The 17,695-nt window shown below is 48.0% G+C and overlaps 1 protein-coding gene across 2 annotated transcripts in view; it reads right to left on the bottom strand.

Annotated features, from left to right (window-relative positions):
- Positions 1-10,553, bottom strand: part of KIAA0040 (KIAA0040 ortholog) — a 41,720-nt gene extending 31,167 nt beyond the window's left edge. For both annotated transcript variants that reach the window (XM_088845317.1, XM_088845316.1), the window contains exon 1: positions 10,102-10,553. The gene's annotated coding sequence lies outside the window, so the exon portion shown is untranslated. The remainder of the gene's footprint in view (positions 1-10,101) is intronic.
- Positions 10,554-17,695: the final 7,142 nt, after the last annotated feature.

The following is a 17,695-nucleotide window of genomic DNA, read 5'->3' as shown; positions in this document are numbered from 1 at the left end:
GGGAAAGCATGCCACTTCATATGCCTCTTATCCTCAAGAAAGGAAGTGAATTTATATCTGCTGATTAAAATGTTGGAGAAAACAGTTTGATGGTTCCTCAAAAAGTTACACATAAAGTTACCCTATGATCTAGAAATCCTACTCCTAGGTATCTACCCAGAACAATTGAAAATAGGTACTCAACCAAATCCTTGTACTTACACGTTCATAACAGCACTATTCACAATAGCCAAAAGGTAGAAACAACCCAAGTGTCTATCAACAGATGAACAGTTAAACAAATTACAGTAAACACACAGAATGAATAATTATTCAGCCACAAAGAGCATGAAGCACCGCAGCTGCTGCTGCTAAGTCACTTCAGTCGTGTCCGACTCTGTGTGACCCCATAGACGGAAGCCCACCAGGCTCCCCCATCCCTGGAATTCTCCAGGCAAGAACATTGGAGTGGGTTGCCATTTCCTTCTCCAATGTGTGAAAGTGAAAAGTGAAAGTGAAGTTGCTCAGTTGTGTCCGACCCTTAGCGACCCCATGGACTGCAGCCTACCAGGCTCCTCCATCCATGGGATTTTCCAGGCAAGAGTACTGGAGTGGCTTGCCATTGCCTTCTCCGGCACGAAGCACTAGTAAAGGCTAAAACGTGAATGAACCTTGAAAACATTAAGCTAAATGAAAGAAGCCAGACACAAAAGGGCATACATTTATAAGAAATATCAGAATAGATAAATCCATAAATGCAGATTGCCAGGAGCTGAGAAAAGGGAGCAATAAGGGGTAACTGCTTAATGGGCCTGGGGCTTTATTTTTCAATGACAAAAATATTTTGGAACTAGAGGTGGTGATGCTATTAATACATGGTGAATGTATTATGGGCTTCCCTTGTAGCTCAGATGGTAAAGAATCCTCCAGCAATTCAGGAGCCCCAGGTTCAATCCCTGGGTCAGGAAGATCCCCTGGAGAAGGAAATGGCTACCCACTCCAGTATTCTTGCCAGGAAAATTCCATGGGCAGAGGAGCCTGCCGGGCTACAGTCCATGGAATCACAAGAGTCAAACACGACTGAGCAACTAAAACTTTCAGTCAATCCCTTTTGTGAATGTACTAAATGCCACCAAATTGTTCACATTAAAATGATTAATTTTCTGTCATGTGAATTTAACTTCCATAAAAATAATGGGAGGAGATAATACAAAATTTCTTGAAAGCTGATAGATGATAAATGGAAAACAATGGTATAGTTTCCATTATTAAGGTTTAAGAAGTATAACATTGTTGATTTGATTATCTTTTTGGTGTGTATGTATTCATTCCCTTCAGTACCAAATACTGAATGACCACATACCTCAGTGGTTGAAGTATTCCTTCTTGAAAGAATAATTTATTTTTTAAAAACATCTGAAGACTTATTCCTGGAAAATGTCAGTCAGGAGCATCAGACCTTCTCCCCGTGTGTCACATGCCCTGTGACTAAGTCCCTTCCTCGTGTCCCAGACAGGGTGGGGAAAATGCAGTATTTTTACCTGAGCATGAGATATTCTTTCCATACCTCTCTGTGGAAACCTGTGCCATCTATCCACTGAAAACACAGTAAAAATCAGCTCTTTCCTCAGAGGGGTCAATAATATCTCCATGCAAAACTGCACGAACACAGTAGTTGGAAAGCAGCAAGTATCCTAAGGCACCAGGCACATCATTGCTTTTCTCTTGAGCCAGAGAAGGCATTGGGCCAAACATCCTGCAGGGAAGGGTCTGAGTTTCTCTTCTGGAAACCAGGAGCACTCTGAGCAAGCAGGTCACGTCTGGGTGGTACGCTGTGCCCATGTACTCCCCTCTCCCTGGGAGGTCTCATTATGGGATAGGGTGGGTCACCCACGTAATGAGTCTGGAGGTTTTCATCTAGGCCATGGCCGTCACTGCGCTGGCAACTGCTGCTCGGCAGACTGTGGGCCTTGGGCAGGAGGGGATGTTTCAGGTCAGGACTGGAAGGTGGAGTGAGGGAGGGGAAGGTGGGAGCCATCAGTCGAGAATCAGAAAGAAGCCTGACAGATGGGTGCATCTACAGGGCTGGCCCTGACAGTGGTGTGTTCTCTGCCAGCCCCACTGCTTCTCCCCAGCAGAACATAAACAACCATGATATGCTTGATGTGCTGGTAGAGCAGCCTGGTGGGGGTGGTGGGAGGGAGCAGCGGCTGTCACTTTTGTGTGCCTCAAAGTCTTAGCACCACGATTCAACCAATAGCTATGGAGAGCCTAGCGTGCACACTGCAGATCTGTGTGAGCGAGAAAAGTTGTGTGGACGTGTGTTTACTCCCCATCCCTGATGGCTGGGAAAGTCACTGTGAGGGGTTTGGGCCAGTGTGCCTGAGAGGCTCCCTGGGGCCCTGGGCTGCTGCGGAGCCTTCACAGCAGATGGGCTTTTGAAAGCTGGTGCTTTGTCCCTTTGGTGGAGCTGCAGAGGGACCTGGGATCAGAAACTTTGAAAAGACACAGCCTCAGGATCTCAGCAGCTCCGGGCTCGTGTGCAGCTTTCCTCTTTCCTTATTTCAGGTGGCCACAGTCACCTCTCATTTAGGTTAAGACGCAGCATGTGCACTGCATGCCCTTCTGCTCCCATGACACTAAAGCTAACTGAATGTCCCAGTTTCTCCTGTCTAATTCTCCGCCCCAAACCCTTGCCTCCACACCCATCTCTAAACCTATGTACCCCCAACTTTTGTCCTGAAAAGGACAATAGAAGACTAAAAGCATTAATATTATTACGTCCAACTATCCTTATTGCTGTGGAGAAGGAAATGGTAACCCACTCCAGTATTCTTGCCTGGAGAATCCCATGGATGGAGAAGCCTGGTAGGCTACAGTCCACAGGGTCGCAAAGAGTCAGACACGACTGAGCGACTGAACAGAACAGAACAGATCCTTATCGCTGAGGGGTTCCCTGGTGGCTCAGCTGGTAAAAAAATCCGCCTGCAATGTGGGACACCTGAGTTCAATCCCTGGGTTGGGAAGATTCCCTGGAGAAGGGAAAAGGCTCCCCACTCCAGTATTCTGGCCTGGAGAATTCCATGAACTGTATAGTCCATGGGGTCACAAAGAACTGGACGTGAATGAGCGATTTTACATCTTTATTGCTATGACATTTTTCCCCTCTCTCCTGCCAACTGTCTTTTCTAACTTGCCTGGAAAACTAAAGAAAGTTGTGGATGGGCTTTCCTTAAGCTTATCCAGCTTGAAATCAGGGTTGTATTTAAGAAGAATAAAAATCTACTGAAAAACATCCCAAGAGGAACGAGTTATAGACAGTTGAGAGCAAGGCTTGCTCTTTGTTAAAAAGAGAAAGACAGTTGAGAATCTGCAATGACTTACAAATCTTCAGTTCTGATCAAGAAACATGGCTGTGATTAGGTTTCCTTTCATTTCTTAGCAACAAATGCCATGGAGCAGTTTGCTTACAAGCGTGGGAGGAAGCCTCTTCCCAGGGCCGGGATTCGGGTCGGACGCTGCCACAGTCCCTTGGGAGTTACCCTCAGAAAGGAATCTTGTGTTTGGGTGGAGTTGGTTTGGGAGCTCAGCTACCCTTGCCTGGTCTCCCACGCACGTCCCCAGGTGGTGCTCTGTTCAGATGGCTCGGGCTGATGCGGGGGACATGTCAGAAACCTGAGCTGCTCGGTAGCCTTGGGGACTGTCTATCCAAAGCTGTGCGGCAGACTCTCCTTCCAGCGCTTAGGGAGGGAGGATGTCTGTCTGCCACTGTTTTGTCTCTTCGTGCCTGTGATGAGTCTCGTGAGTTCCTGTGAGTCACTTACAGCCTTTCCACTGAACAGTGAGTTGACTATCATTCTGACGTGCAATGATGATCCCAAAATGAAATGCCCATGTGTATTTCCAGACCCACTGGTCTGGAAATAGTCTTCACGACAACTTTCATGAAACACTAATAAATAGGTTTTAATAATTCAAAAAGACATATGTACCCCAGTTTTATTGTAGCCCTATATACAATAGCCAGGACATGGAAGCAACCTAGATGTTCATCAACAGAGGAAGGGATAATGAAGTTGTGGTACATATACACAATGGAATATTCAGTTCAGTTCAGTCGCTCAGTTGTGTCCGACTCTTTGCGACCCCATGAATCACAGCACGCCAGGCCTCCCTGTCCATCACCAACTCCCAGAGTTCACTCAAACTCACATCTGTCGAGTCGGTGATGCCATCCAGCCATCTCATTCTCTGTTGTCCCTGTCTCCTCCCGCCCCCAATCCCTCCCAGCATCAATGGAATATTACTCAGCCATAAAAAGGAATGAAGGTGAGTCAGTTGAATTGAGGCAGATGAACTTAGAGTCTGTTATACAGAGTGAAGTAAGTCAGAAAGAGAAAAACAAATATCGTCCATTAAGGCATATATATGGAATCTAGAAAGACGGTACTGATGAACCTGTTTGCAGGGCAAGAATAGAGGTACAGGCATAGAGAGCAGACTTGTGGACACAGTGGGGGAAGAAGAGGGTGGGATGTACTGAGAGTAACACTGACATATATGCACTGCTGCTGCTAAGTCGCTTCAGTAGTGTCTGACTCTGTGTGACCCCACAGATGGCAGCCCACCAGGCTCCCCCGTCCCTGGGATTCTCCAGGCAAGAACACTGGAGTCACGTGTAAAACAGACGCAACAAACTGCTACGTAACACAGGGACCTCAACCTGGGACCAAGAAGGGTGGGGTGGGGTGGGTGGGACAGAGGCTCAGGAAGGAGGGGATGGACTTATGACTGATTCGCATTGTTGTATGGCAGAAACCAACACAACACTGCAAAGCAGTTATCCTCTAATTAAAAAAAAAAAAAAGATTAAGAAAAAAACCAAAACCAAACAAACCAGATTTTAGTTCATTAAGGCGCCCAGTATGGTATCCCTTCTTGAGGGAATCTCTGGGAATTCTGATGAACAGTTTGAGGCTTGACACCAATGGAACAGAAGGCTTGGGTGTGGTAGAGAGACTGCCGTAGAGGAGCGGCGTGTGTGTGTGTGTGTGTGCACGCGCACACGCATGCCAGGTCGCTTCAGTAGTGTCCAACTCTGTGAGACCCAGGCAAGAATGCTGGAGTGGGGAGCTGTGCTCTCCTCCAGGGGATCTTCCTGACCCAGGGACTGAACCTGCATCTCTTATGTCTAACCTCCATTGGCAGGTGGGTTCTTTCCCACTAGCACCGCCTGAGAAGCCCCTTAAAGGAGGGGTTGCTTCTGGTTACCCCCAGGGGCCACTGGGGGTAGGATGCAGCCTTTAAGTACAATCTTTCCACTTCTCCCCTCTGCCAGCCTCTGAGTGCCTGCCTGTGCCCCCGTGTGTGAGGCACAGAAGGTCCAGGTGATAGAAACCCCAGGGAGTGTTCACTGTTCGAGGGCTTGGATGCTGGTTCCCCCATTAAGTGTGTGGGGGAACACACTTCCCTCTCTGAACCTTAGTTTGCTCATCTGTGAAGTGAGGGGGAGGGGCTGGCTCATCTCTAAAGTGTTTTTCCATTTGAAGTCTCTGAGTCTGTGGTTACTTCCTTTTCTTCATTCAACAACCAGCCCCTATCAGAAGTCTGTTTATTTGAAAGTTCTAATGATTCAAGGGGTCGCAAAGAGTCAGTCACGACTGAGTGACTGAACTGAACTGAACTGAATGTTGGCATAAAACTTGAGCTTCACTAGGTTAGGAATATGTCAGGCTTCTCTGGCTGGGAGACAGGAAAACCAAAGAGACATCTAAGCCATTGAAAGATGCTTGGATTCAGGGCTACTGCTGGTTCAACTAGCACACTGATGAGGATTACAGAAAAAAAAAGGGTCCCCTTTGGGTGGCCTCAGCTGCAAATGGGGTTGGTCTGTGGCTTAGTAAGTGGAATCCTGGCTGCTTTAGCCCTATGAGCTTCCAGGAGCTCTTGATCAGTGTACAACCTGAATTCGCTTTAGGAGACCATTCACTTCTTTGATCTTTGATCACGTTAGGTAAGGAGTAAAAAGAGAAGCAGATACCCATCATTGTTCTGACAGAAGGAGACTGCTGTAATTATGGCCTTCAAATATTATATGCAGTTAAAAAGCTGCACGTCTGGGCCTACGATGCTGCCCAATCCTACACCTACACAGCCCATCTGATTTGGTGATTTCAAGGGGAAAGATTAGTAATACTAATAAAACCCCCTTACATTTTTATAGAACTGTACAATTTATATAGCACATTAAATGTACTTTCTTTTTCAATTTCATTCTGATCCTAACCATTGCCCTGGTGACACATAATTATCCCCATTTTAAATGTAAAGGAAATGAAGCTGAGAGATTCAAAGACTTGTGCAAGGGCAGCTAGTAAGTGGTCAAGGAAAGAATTGAACCCATATCTGTCTAGTTCGAAGTTCAAGGTGTTTTTTTCCTCCGTACCAGGTCACATAAAATCCTGATCTGGGCATTGACAGCCAGACCTAAAGGACCACTCTACAGAGGTTTAGAATTAATCTGAGAAAGTTGTCCTTCTTGTTTTAATGAAGGTAGGATTCTCCCACACAGGTGCCATGCTTTGACTTGGGGTATGAGTTCTGCGGAGAACTCCTGCAGATCTTACAATTCAACTATTCACTTCTCACGTCAGGGAGTGATTCCTGGGGATTTGCTTGTTGGTTAAATGCATCCTCGCCACTTGTGTGTCGTTAACCCAGGGTTCTCACCAACATTTTAGGTATCATCCCACAAGACAGCTGGGGGAAACCATGTGCGTCTCGTGGAGTCATATGGAAGTAAGTGTGTGACATGAAAATAAGATCTGTAGGCCATGACTGACCAATCCAAGACCCTTCAGGGTCAAGCGACCTCACTGACAGTGCACTGTAGTCCTCTTTAGTTTCCTTCAACACTGCTTTTCTGCACAGCATCTGAGATAGTCGTATCAGAGCCACCTCCACGTCTCCTTGGGTTCCAGACCTGTGTATCCACTGCCTCCCACATATCTCCACCCAGGCATCTCCTGAGTACATCCAACTTGAACGTGTCTGAGGTGCTCATCGTTTTCTCCCAAACTCTGCTTCCCAAGTCCACTCCTCCTCCAGTTCATGTGGTTTCCATTACAAGCATCACAATGCATCTTCCCGTCCCCAGCTCAACACCTTATAACCCTCTGTTCCATTCATTTCTCCTTAGCCACGTTCACTTGGTCTCCAAATACCTCTGACTCCACTTCCTAAACCACCAAAAGTCCCTGCCCCTTTTCTCAGTTCCCTCTGCCATTCTCTTAGCTGAGGTTCTCCTTATCTCTGTTCCTTATCTCTCCAACCCGGCTTCCATCTGGCCATTAGTTCTCTCTCCAAACACAGATCTGACCACACTCTTTCCCTGTTTAAAAAACGAATTCCCACTGCCACAGGGAAGAGCTCATCATTCCTTGCATAGTAGTGTAATCTGCATTACCTGCAGTTCCCCCAACCTACCGCTGAGTTTGCAGATACTCTTTCCTCTGTCTGGAATACCCTTTTCCTGGGAATGCCTAATCATTTTCAACACCTGCTCATCCATCACTTCTGCAGGTAACCCCTGGGGGAGTTATTCACTCCCCCTTTCATTGTTTTAGTATTCCATAGCTATGGCTATGATGATGGATACTATTCTTTTTTAAAAATTTTATTGTTTATTATTTTTGGCTGCCCCGGCTCTTTGTTGCTGTGTGAGGACTTTCCTAGTTACAGCAAGTGGGGGGGTACTGTCTAGTTGCAGTGTGCCAGCTTCTTGCTGTGGTGGTTTCTCTTGTTGGGGCTCTTGCGCCCTAGAGCACAGGCTCAGTGGTTGTGGCACATAGGCTTAGCTGCCCTATGGCATATGGAATCTTCCTGGACCAGAGATTGAACCCATGTTCCCTGCATTGTCAGGCGGATTCTTATCCACTGTACCACTGGGGCTAACTATATTTTGTTTCTCTGTCTCATTTACTAGATTTCATGTCCTCAGATGGAGAAGGCAATGGCAACCCACTACAGTGTTCTTGCCTGGAGAATCCCAGGGATGGGGGAGCCTCATGGGCTGCCATCTATGGGGTCGCACAGAGTTGGGTACGACTGAAGCGACTTAGCAGCAGCAGCATGTCAAAAACCGTACCATTATCTTTGGATTCCCAGGCCCTGGCATATGGCCTGACACACAGTGAGTACAGTAACTTTGAATGAATGGATGGGATGGATGTACATCTCTCTTTGATGAAATCAGTAACTCAGCTTGTTGAATGTTCATTATTCTCTTGGGGTTAGTATTCAGGGGATAGGGTGGAAAACATCCTTTCTCTATTCCACAGGTTTGTTGTTGTTTAGTCTCTAAGTCATGCCCAACTCTTTTTCGACCCCTATGGCTATGCCATAGGATCTTCCCGACCCAGGGATGACTTCTCTATGGCTATGCCATAGGATCTTCCCAACCCAGGGATGACTTCTCTATGGCTATGCCATAGCCTGCCAGGCTCCCCTGTCCATGGGATTTCCCAGGTGAGAAGACGGGGGTGGGTTGCCATTTCCTTCTCCAGGGGATCTTCCTGACCCAGGTATTGAACCCACGTCTCCTGCATTGGCAAGCGCATTCTTTACCACTGAGCCACCAGGGAGGGGCTTCCCAGGTGGCGCTAGTGGTAAAGAACCCACCGGCTAATGCAGGAGGCATGAGAGATGCAGGTTCAATACCTGGGTCAGGAAGATCCCCTGCAGTAGGAAATGGCAACCGACTCCAGGAGCCTGGCGGGCTACAGTCCATGGGGTTGCAGAGAGTCAAATACTACTGAGGCAAGTTAGTGCGCGCACACACACATGCATGAGCCACCAGGGAAGCCCGTTCCACAGGTTAAATATTAACAAAGTTTGAAGGCTGGAGAAACATTTGGTTTTCAATGCATTTCTTTCCTAAAATTATATCTGGACTGGGCATGGGGAACCAGAATCTCAGATAAAATGAAAGACTTGATCAGATTTTTCAATACATCTGCCTCCCCAGCCCAGCACTGGGCAACAGGTAGACACATCAGGTCAGGAGGTTGATGGTCACATCCTGCTGACTTCTCTAGGTAGAACTTAGAAACCATTTGTACCGAGGTTAGGAACAGCCTAGCATCAGTGCTGTCTTCAAGTCCTGCTCTATATAAATCAAGGCTCTTCCATTACCCAGGGGGACTTCAGAATGAGGGTCCCTTCTGATTACCTTTGGGTTCTTACGCACTTGAGCTGAGTGAATTAAATGCAACAGCTTTGGGAGAAAAGTGCTTCTCAGACACTCAAGGGTACCACCCTTCCTCATTCAACAGAATTCTTGCAGCAAGTAGACTGCCACTGTTCTCTGAGAAATTAATGCTGTGCTCATCTGCTTCAGTTTCCCTTTCAGTAGGGCAAGACTGGTGTTCCCACAAGCTAATGTCTATAGTTTATTTAACTCTATTACATAATGTATTCCTGTGAAGCTCTTCAAAACACTAGGGTCTCATTGTGTCCTCCATTCTACCTTCAAGGGTGGGGAGGGGAGTAGGAGTGGGACCCTTGAGAGAGGCAGAGAAGTTAGGTAGCAGTCTGGGTCACAGCAAATCCCCTGAGGCTCAGGAAATAGCAGAAAGGCTCCCATTCCAGCCCTGGCTCCAGGCCGTATTTTCCTTGTGACCAGATTCTTAGACCCCTTGAAAATACAGCTTCCCCTAGGATAATTTAGAAACCTCTGAGCCTGGGATGGTTTTAGGAGGGTCTCAGGTCTTGACTTCTTCCGTGGCCAACTGAATGTCCCTCTGTCTCTTTCAAGCCGCTCCTGGCGGCAGCTGTTGTCAACTAGTCTGAGAACTCCACCCCAGACGCGGCTAAGAACCCATGTGGACTCAGCCCAGAAGCAGATGTAAGGCTGATGAGAATCCTTGCAAAGCGGGTGGGGGGACCCTGGAAGTGAGGGGCCAGAAGCTGTTTGGAAAGGATCTTCAAATTTCACTGATCTCAGGGGTTGGACTCATCCTTCTAGCGGCAAGAGGGAGTGGGAAGTCCCCTTGCCAACGGAAGGCACCTTAAAAAGTATTTAAACACACACAGACAACAACCACACAAACTCTTGAGGCTCACCTTTGAGTCCCACCGGAGGGCTTCCTGCAGGCGCCGTCGCCCGGGGATCCGGGTGCCGCCCCAGCGAAGGCGGCCGAGGCCCCGGGTGTCTCCTCGGAAGCCCCTGCGGGTCCCGCGCGGTCCTGGCCCGGAGGCGAGGGTCAGCGGCGGCCGCCCCGCGCCGCGCGTACCTGCCGCCGGTGGCGAGAAAGACGCCCTCTGGGTCCCCTGCCCTCCCGCGGGCGGACGCTTCGCATTTTTGAGGTTTCACTCCACTCGGTTGTCCTGCCCCTGATGTCAGAGGCTCGACTTCCTGAATCAGACTCGCTGTCCCTCGCGCGTCTTGGGCTCGGCCCACACTCTCCACCCCGGGCCCGGGCCCGCGGAGGACGGGTGCCCTTGGACTTGGGCGCACACGGGCCAGACGCGCCCTCCTGCCCCGGCTTCCCGCCGGCTACCCCCGTCCCCGCCCCGCCCTTACGTGTCGGTGCCCCGGCCGGCCCGGAACACGCCTCCTGCAGGACACAGCCGCTCCCCTGCCTGCCTGCGGAACCAACCAGTCCCTCAGTGGCTTTCAGGGACGCAACAAAGTTCCCAGAGACCTCTTTGGGAGGGAAAGTGGGCTTAAGTGAAAACAGCCCAGCCCTTCCTAATGGAGCAGCCTTCTCGAGAGAGGGTGGGAGGTGTTGGAGAGGGAGCCCATGGGGCAGATTGGGTGAAGGCTCTAGAGCCTTCACGGGAAGGAGGGCAGTGCAGGGCTCCCCTGGTCAGCCCCGTGTGTTTGGTGGGGTGCACGCAACACCTTGGAGAAGTCTTTGCACTGCTTGCTGAAGGTGTGCTCCAGCAGGAGCTGTCAGAAGCAGAGAGGGAGGGGGGAATGCCTTCACAGAGGTTTCAGAGTTGCCTCCCCCTCCTCCTCAGTATTGCCCTGCATCCACTCTTTATTTGGATCTAGTGGGTCAGGCATCCAGCACCTGGGAAGCTAGGAAGTGAAAGAGCTGCCCACCACGTGGGAAGGACTCCAGACCCAAAGTTTTTGATGCTCAGGGCAGGGAGCTCAGTGTTTCCCAGGTGCTGTGTGTGTGGGAAGCCTGGCCCTGGAGTGTCCAAGGGTCCTTCCATGTCATGGACCTGAGATGCTGCCCTTTTGACTCTTTCTGCCAGGTGCCCAGGTGCCAGGTGCTGAGCCGTGTCTTGCCTCCCACCTCCTGTGCTTGAGTGCTGGTGTCCTTTGGCCTCTGCGGGTGGGTGTTAAAAACGACTAGTGCTGCCAGCTGTTTCCATGGAGGAATAAGAGATCTGTTTCTGTGAGCGCCAGAGAAACCAAATGGCTCTGAGTTGAAAGAGCAAAGAGAAAACCCAGCACTCCCATCAGAAATGCCAAGGATCATTAAGGAAAGAGAGAGAAAGAAAAGTTTTCCTCCAGTGGAAGGAAATTAGATAAGACCTCCTTGCCAGAAACCCGGATGGAGAAAACTCAGTCTGGATTTGAACAAGAAGAGGGGGAAGCTGGGTTCCAGAAGCAGGTGGGCTAATGGGTGGTCAGGTAGGGTCAGCAGAGATTGGGCGATTGGGCTGGAGAGATTGCTTAGAAGGGTCTGGATGAGGAGCTTCCCTTATTAGACGTGCTAACCAAGGTAACTCACTCTGTAACCTCACTGAGCCTACAGCTGTCTACCTATGTATTAATAGAACTGGTTCCTCTGACACTCTTGAGCTGAAAGCCAGAGTCTAACAGAGCCCTGAGCAAGGGATGGGGTCGGGACAGGGGTGGAGTGAGGCCTTGAGTGCTGGCCTGAGGATTTCGGAATGGAGGTTCCCTTTCATGCTAAGGATGTGGCAGTGTGCCAGGAGCTTGGCACATAACCTATCACTCAGCCTTTCACAACATAGTTGTGAGATGTAGTATCATCCTCATTTTACGGATCTGAGGTTCAGAGTAGTTCAGTAACTACCGCAGAGTCAGGTAACTCATAAGTGGTGGAACCCAGATTTGAGTCTGTTTCCAGTCCCTCCAGTCATCCTTTTACTGCTATATCATCAAGTAGAGGAGGAAAGCCCCTTCTGTGAAGGAATCCCACATGTGAGCAAGGGTCACATTCAGGCCTGGAATGAAGTCTATTGAGAAAGGAGTTCAGAAGATGCTTTCCTGGAAAGCTGGAACAATGTTATACTTTTGTTCTGGCCTACATGACCATTTTTAGGGTTGCTTTTAGAGGAGAGGACAGAAAGCAACTAAACAAGAGAAACTGAGGCAATTGACTTGGGCCTGGGGCTTTATAGTCATGGCTATCAGTGGTGGAAGGAAAATCCCAGGCCTAACCATAAGGAGGGCTTCTCAGGTGGCGCTAGTGGTAAAGAACCCACCTGCCAGGGCAGGAGACATAAGAGATGTGGGTTCAATCCCTGTGTCAGGAAGATCCCCTAGAGGAGGGCATGGCAATCCACTCCAGTGTTCTTGCCTGGAGAATCCCATGGACAGGGGAGTCTGGTGGGCTATGGCCCATAGGGTCACATAGACTCGGATGCGACTGAAGCCACTTACACGAATCCGTAAGTTGTGTCTCTATAATATCTTGGTAAGTGAGACTGCTTTCTCTGCCATCTCTTCTGTGGCAGAGAAAGCAGTAGGCAAGAAGGCAGATTTGCTCACGGTATTTTGCAAGGCTTCCAAGTCTGTGGAGGGACTGGCATTACGAGGAAGATGCAATTATGGTAGAAGTGAAGGAGTGGGCGACTGACCAGGATGTTCTCACTCTGGGCGGATGATGCAGTCCTTACAAAACAGCAGGTTAGAGCACCACCTACTCCTTTATTCTCTTGGCAGTGAAATCCCAGGTCTGATGACCTCATGGATGGCCACAAGCCACCACGGTGCTGTTCAGTTCAGTTCAGTTCAGTTCACTCACTCAGTCGTGTCCGACTCTTTGCGACCCCATGAATCACAGCACACCAGGCCTCCCTGTCCATCACCAACTCCTGGAGTTCACTCAAACTCATGTCCACAGAGTCGGTGATGCCATCCAGCCGTCTCATTCTCAGTCGTCCCCTTCTCCTCCTGCCCCCAAACTTTCCCAGCATCAGAGTCTTTTCCAGTGAGTCAACTCGTCGCATGAGGTGGCCAAAGTATTGCAGTTTCAGCTTTAGCATCAGTCCTTCCAATGAACACCCAGGATTGATCTCCTTTAGAATGGACTGGTTGGATCCCCTTGCAGTCCAAGGGACTCTCAAGAGTCTTCTCCAACACCACAGTTCAAAAGCATCAATTCTTCGGCAATCAGCTTTCTTCACAGTCCAACTCTCACATCCATACATGACCACGGGAAAAACCATAGCCTTGACTAGACGGACCTTTGTTGGCAAAGTAATGTCTCTGCTTTTTAATATACTATCAAGGTTGGTCATAACTTTCCTTCCAAGGAGTAAGCGTCTTTTAATTTCATGGCTGCAATCAGCATCTGCAGTGATTTTGGAGCCCCCAAAAATAAAGTCTGACACTGTTTCCACTGTTTTTCCATCTATTTCCCATGAAGTGATGGGACCAGATGCCATGATCTTTGTTTTCTGAATGTTGAGCTTCAAGTGGACTCTAAATGGAGTGGAACAGAGCCTTAACATCTAATTAAAAAAAAGAAGAAGCCAAACTAAGCTGATTTGTGAACAGATACTGGAGATTTGAGTGACTACCCTCTGCTAACTCTAGCACCTGCTAAGCTCTGGTTTCACATCAGTATGTTGGGGATGAAAGTTGTTGCCTCTCTCAGAGTGTTGTGAAAATCAAGGTGGGAGGGCGGTGGGGGTGGGGTGGGGGTGGTATTTAGCACAGAACCATAGTCTGCTGTGAAGGCCAGGTCTGCCACACTTGCTGTCTTTCTTGATGATGCCCTGGATCAGATGGTTGACTTGCACTACTGGCCTGAAACTACCCACCTTGTGCTGCCTGCAGACACTGTCCTTTCAGATTGCAAACTCTCTGAGTCCAGAAGCCATGTCAAGTATAATGTGTTTGCACCCAGGACAGTGCTGCCCCAAATGGGCCTGTTCTTCAGGGAAAGTGAAAGTGAAGTTGCTTAGTCATGTCTGACTATCACCCCATGGACTATATAGTCCATGGAATTCTCCAGGCCAGAATTTTACTGGAGTGGGTAGCCTTTCGCTTCTCCAGGGGATCTTCCCCACGCAGGGATGTGAACCCAGGTCTCCCACACTGCAGACAGATTCTTTACCAACTGAGCCAAAAGGGAAGTCCATTTTTCAGGGAAGGAAAATTTTAAACTGAGGACATTATCTTACTCTAACCTTAACCTGGGCTATATTTGTGCCTGCGACTCTTGGGCAAGGATCTCAAAGCATACCTGGGCTACAGAAAGTACCAGATCAGCAGCCTGGATTCCCTAAGGCACCCACTGGAAGTCAGAAGGGTAATTGACAAGATGCAGGCTGTTGGGGGAAATGGTCAGCCTATAAATGGTGCTGGTCAGATGAGCACAGACTTGTTCACCAGATCCTGAAACTCGGCAGCACTGCGGAACCACGATGGAGGCAAGTTCAGGACAAGTCGGCGGAAATACTACACTATGCAGCAGGTCATGAATTTATGGGGTGGATTATCTCCCAGAGGTGGTACAGGCTGGCAACATAAATGGATTCCAGAGGGGTTTGGAACAGACCTGTGAATGACAGAGCCCTAAAGGAGTGCTGGAAGAAGCTGATATTGACTCCGTGGTTGTCGGGAGTTCAGAGTGGCCCAACAGGCCCTGAACATGGGGTCTTTGTGGACAGGAGCCCTGGCCTGGATTTGAGCCCATGGGCATGCTCAATTCTAGTCTCCGTGGCCTTTGCCTCATAAAGGCAGCAAAACTTCATTCTTTTTACCTTAGCCAAGTATGTGCTGCAGATGCTTTCTTTTATTTTTAGTCTCATGCATGTTCAGTTTTAGCAGGTTATCCTAAAAACAGCGAGTTTTCCAGCTAAATTATAACCATTCTGAGAAAGTATTTCCTCGCCCCGCCTCCGCCAACCCCTCACTCCAGCCCACCCCTTGTAACCTTTTTTAAAATGCATTGCTTTTTCATTTTGGCTTTGGATTTCTAAGCAGATTTTGAAAGCCTGTTTTCATATCGGCTATTATATTTATCTCTTGCAATTAGATTTCCATTCCCTAAACTGTCTAATTCTGACATAAATTACTCTAATTATGAAAGCTCCTCTAAAAAAAGCAGTGACAATATACTTTTCTGGGGAGCGCTTTTCCACACAGCATCCAGAGTGTCTTCAATGCTGTATCTTGGATGCCAGGGGGGAAAATATTACTTTCATGACTGTAGCTCTAAACCTTGGCACTGGGGAAGGTTCAGGGAGCTCTTAAATGTCTCCTCTGACAATCCCCAGGTCTCCCCTCACACCCGGGTCTGTCTGCTCCATGTGCTCTGTGCTTTCTCGAGTGCTCCTGTAAGTTCTAGAGAAGGAGCCCCCGCTTCCAGCAGTGAGGCTGGCAAGCGGGTGGTGCTGGCTTGGAAGTCCGGTTGTTTATACCTCTGGGGCATGCAGGGGCTCAGTTTTCATTTTCAGTTTCTGCCTCCCAGCCTTCCGGGTGGTGTCTTGAATGCTGTTTTCCCAGCGCCATCTCTGGAGTGTTCTTCCTCAGGATTCATCATTGGCTTAGTGCTCACATAAACAAAGAGCCTTGGGATTCCATTTGTCTGGCAGGGTCTTAGGGAAGCAGAGCCCCACAGAGCTCTCACTTTGCCTTTCTCTGTGGCTCCCCTTGTCTCCTGCTCTCAATTACTGGTCAATTTATTGAGTGAATCCATCGTGGGGGTTTTACACAGCATTTCCATGGCTGAGGTAAACCATCTCTTGTCACTTTGTTAGAGAGATGCCTAGGAAACCCCAGCTCCCCGTTCCCAAGCATATTCATTTTGGAAGAAGTTTCTGTGAAGACTAGAATTGTTTATTCCTTTTGCCCCGAGGGCCCACAAAGTAACTGTGCCTTTGAAATTTGCTTCCTTAACTAGTTCAGTGACTCAGAACAACATTGCTGCAAACAAACTTCCTTTCCCTGGGCTGGCTCTTTCATAACAGGTAAAAGGAAGGGCTGACAAAAACCATAAAATAATAATTTAGCCTTCATCTGCTAAGTTGCAGAAATACACTCACCCTCTCCTTCTGTTTTAACTGCCTTTGACTTACTGCTCCCTATGAGCCAGGCAACTGATGTATATTGCTTTTAAATTTTCAGTACTCTGAGGTACTGTTCTACCTATCTATAGTTAAGGAGGCTGAGGTTTGGAAAAGTTTTAATGTTGTCAGAGATCAAGTAAATGATGGAAGGCAGAAATTCCAAATAATAGAAACACATTTATTCAGCATTCATTAAGCATTCATTCTCTCCCAATACTGTGCAAAACCTGAGATATATAAAAATGAATGAGAGTCTAGTCTGGGGGAGCTTACACTCGAGTCAGGTTTCCACCTAGAAAGCGCTCAATTCAGAGCTCTGCAGCTACTCTCCTTAGTTCAGCTGGACAGATTTGGGAAGAAAACCTGTCTCCTGGGACACAGTCAGAGTAACTGATTCTAGGATGATAAAGACAACAACAATAATACCTGAAGCTTGCATGTAAATTTCAGTTTACAAAGACATTTCAAATGTATTATTTAATTTAACTCAACGATTGTTAGGAGGGCAGAGTAGATGAGAGGCTGGGGCTTCAAGAGGCTGGTTGCCCACAATGGCTGCATAACTGGGCCAGAACCAAGGTGTTCTGGCTCCTAGACCAGCAGTCTCTATCCTGTTGTCTGCAAGATGAATGATACCTTCATTCAGGAACATCTCTCGGTGGGGTATAAACAAACAGGTATCTGAAAGTATCTAGAAGCGAAGCCTAAATGGATGAACTCAAACAGTATCTGAATATCAGCCTTAGAGGGAATTCCTGCACTTAAAAAAACATGGGCTACAAAAGTGCTTCTCATACTTTCCCACCAGAGTATGAGTATTCTTCCAAAGGGGAGTATTTTTGCTCTAGGAAGACATGACTGATGCTGAAGCTGAAGCGCTAATACTTTGGCTGCCTAATACAAAGAGCTGACTCATTGGAAGAGACCCTGATGCTGGGAAAGATTGAAGGCCAAAAGAGAAGAGGGCAGCAGAGGATGAGATGGCTGGACAACATCACCAACTCTGTGGACGTGAATTTGAGCGAACTCTGGGAAATAGTGAAGGACACAGAAGCCTGGCGTGATGCCGTCTTTGGAGTAGCAAAGAGTTGGACACAACAACAACAGGAAGACATTATTTAATATTTTTTGACTTATACACTTGACATACTTTTCCATATTCCTCCAGGGTTGTGGGCACCCTAGTTTGAAAAGTATAGGATTAGATGGCATTCAAAACTTATTTATTAGGGCTATGTTCTAACTATTCAAACTATGCTTTAACCAACTGCACTAATAAATACACCCAATGGAATTTCACCCATCCATCCATCCACTAGCAAATATTGATGGAGAATCTACAGTAAGCTCTGCATTGTGCTAGGTAGGCACCATGATACGGTCCTTAAGGAATTTGCATCTAATGTAGAACCGATATAATTATATATATTAT

The sequence above is a fragment of the Moschus berezovskii genome, chromosome 17 (genome assembly GCF_049115385.1).
Source record: "Moschus berezovskii isolate FMDL1 chromosome 17, NW_MosBer_1.0, whole genome shotgun sequence".
NCBI classification, from domain to species: domain Eukaryota; kingdom Metazoa; phylum Chordata; class Mammalia; order Artiodactyla; family Moschidae; genus Moschus; species Moschus berezovskii.
The sequence above is the reverse complement of the archived record's forward strand: the minus strand, read 5'-3'. Positions and strand labels throughout refer to the sequence as shown.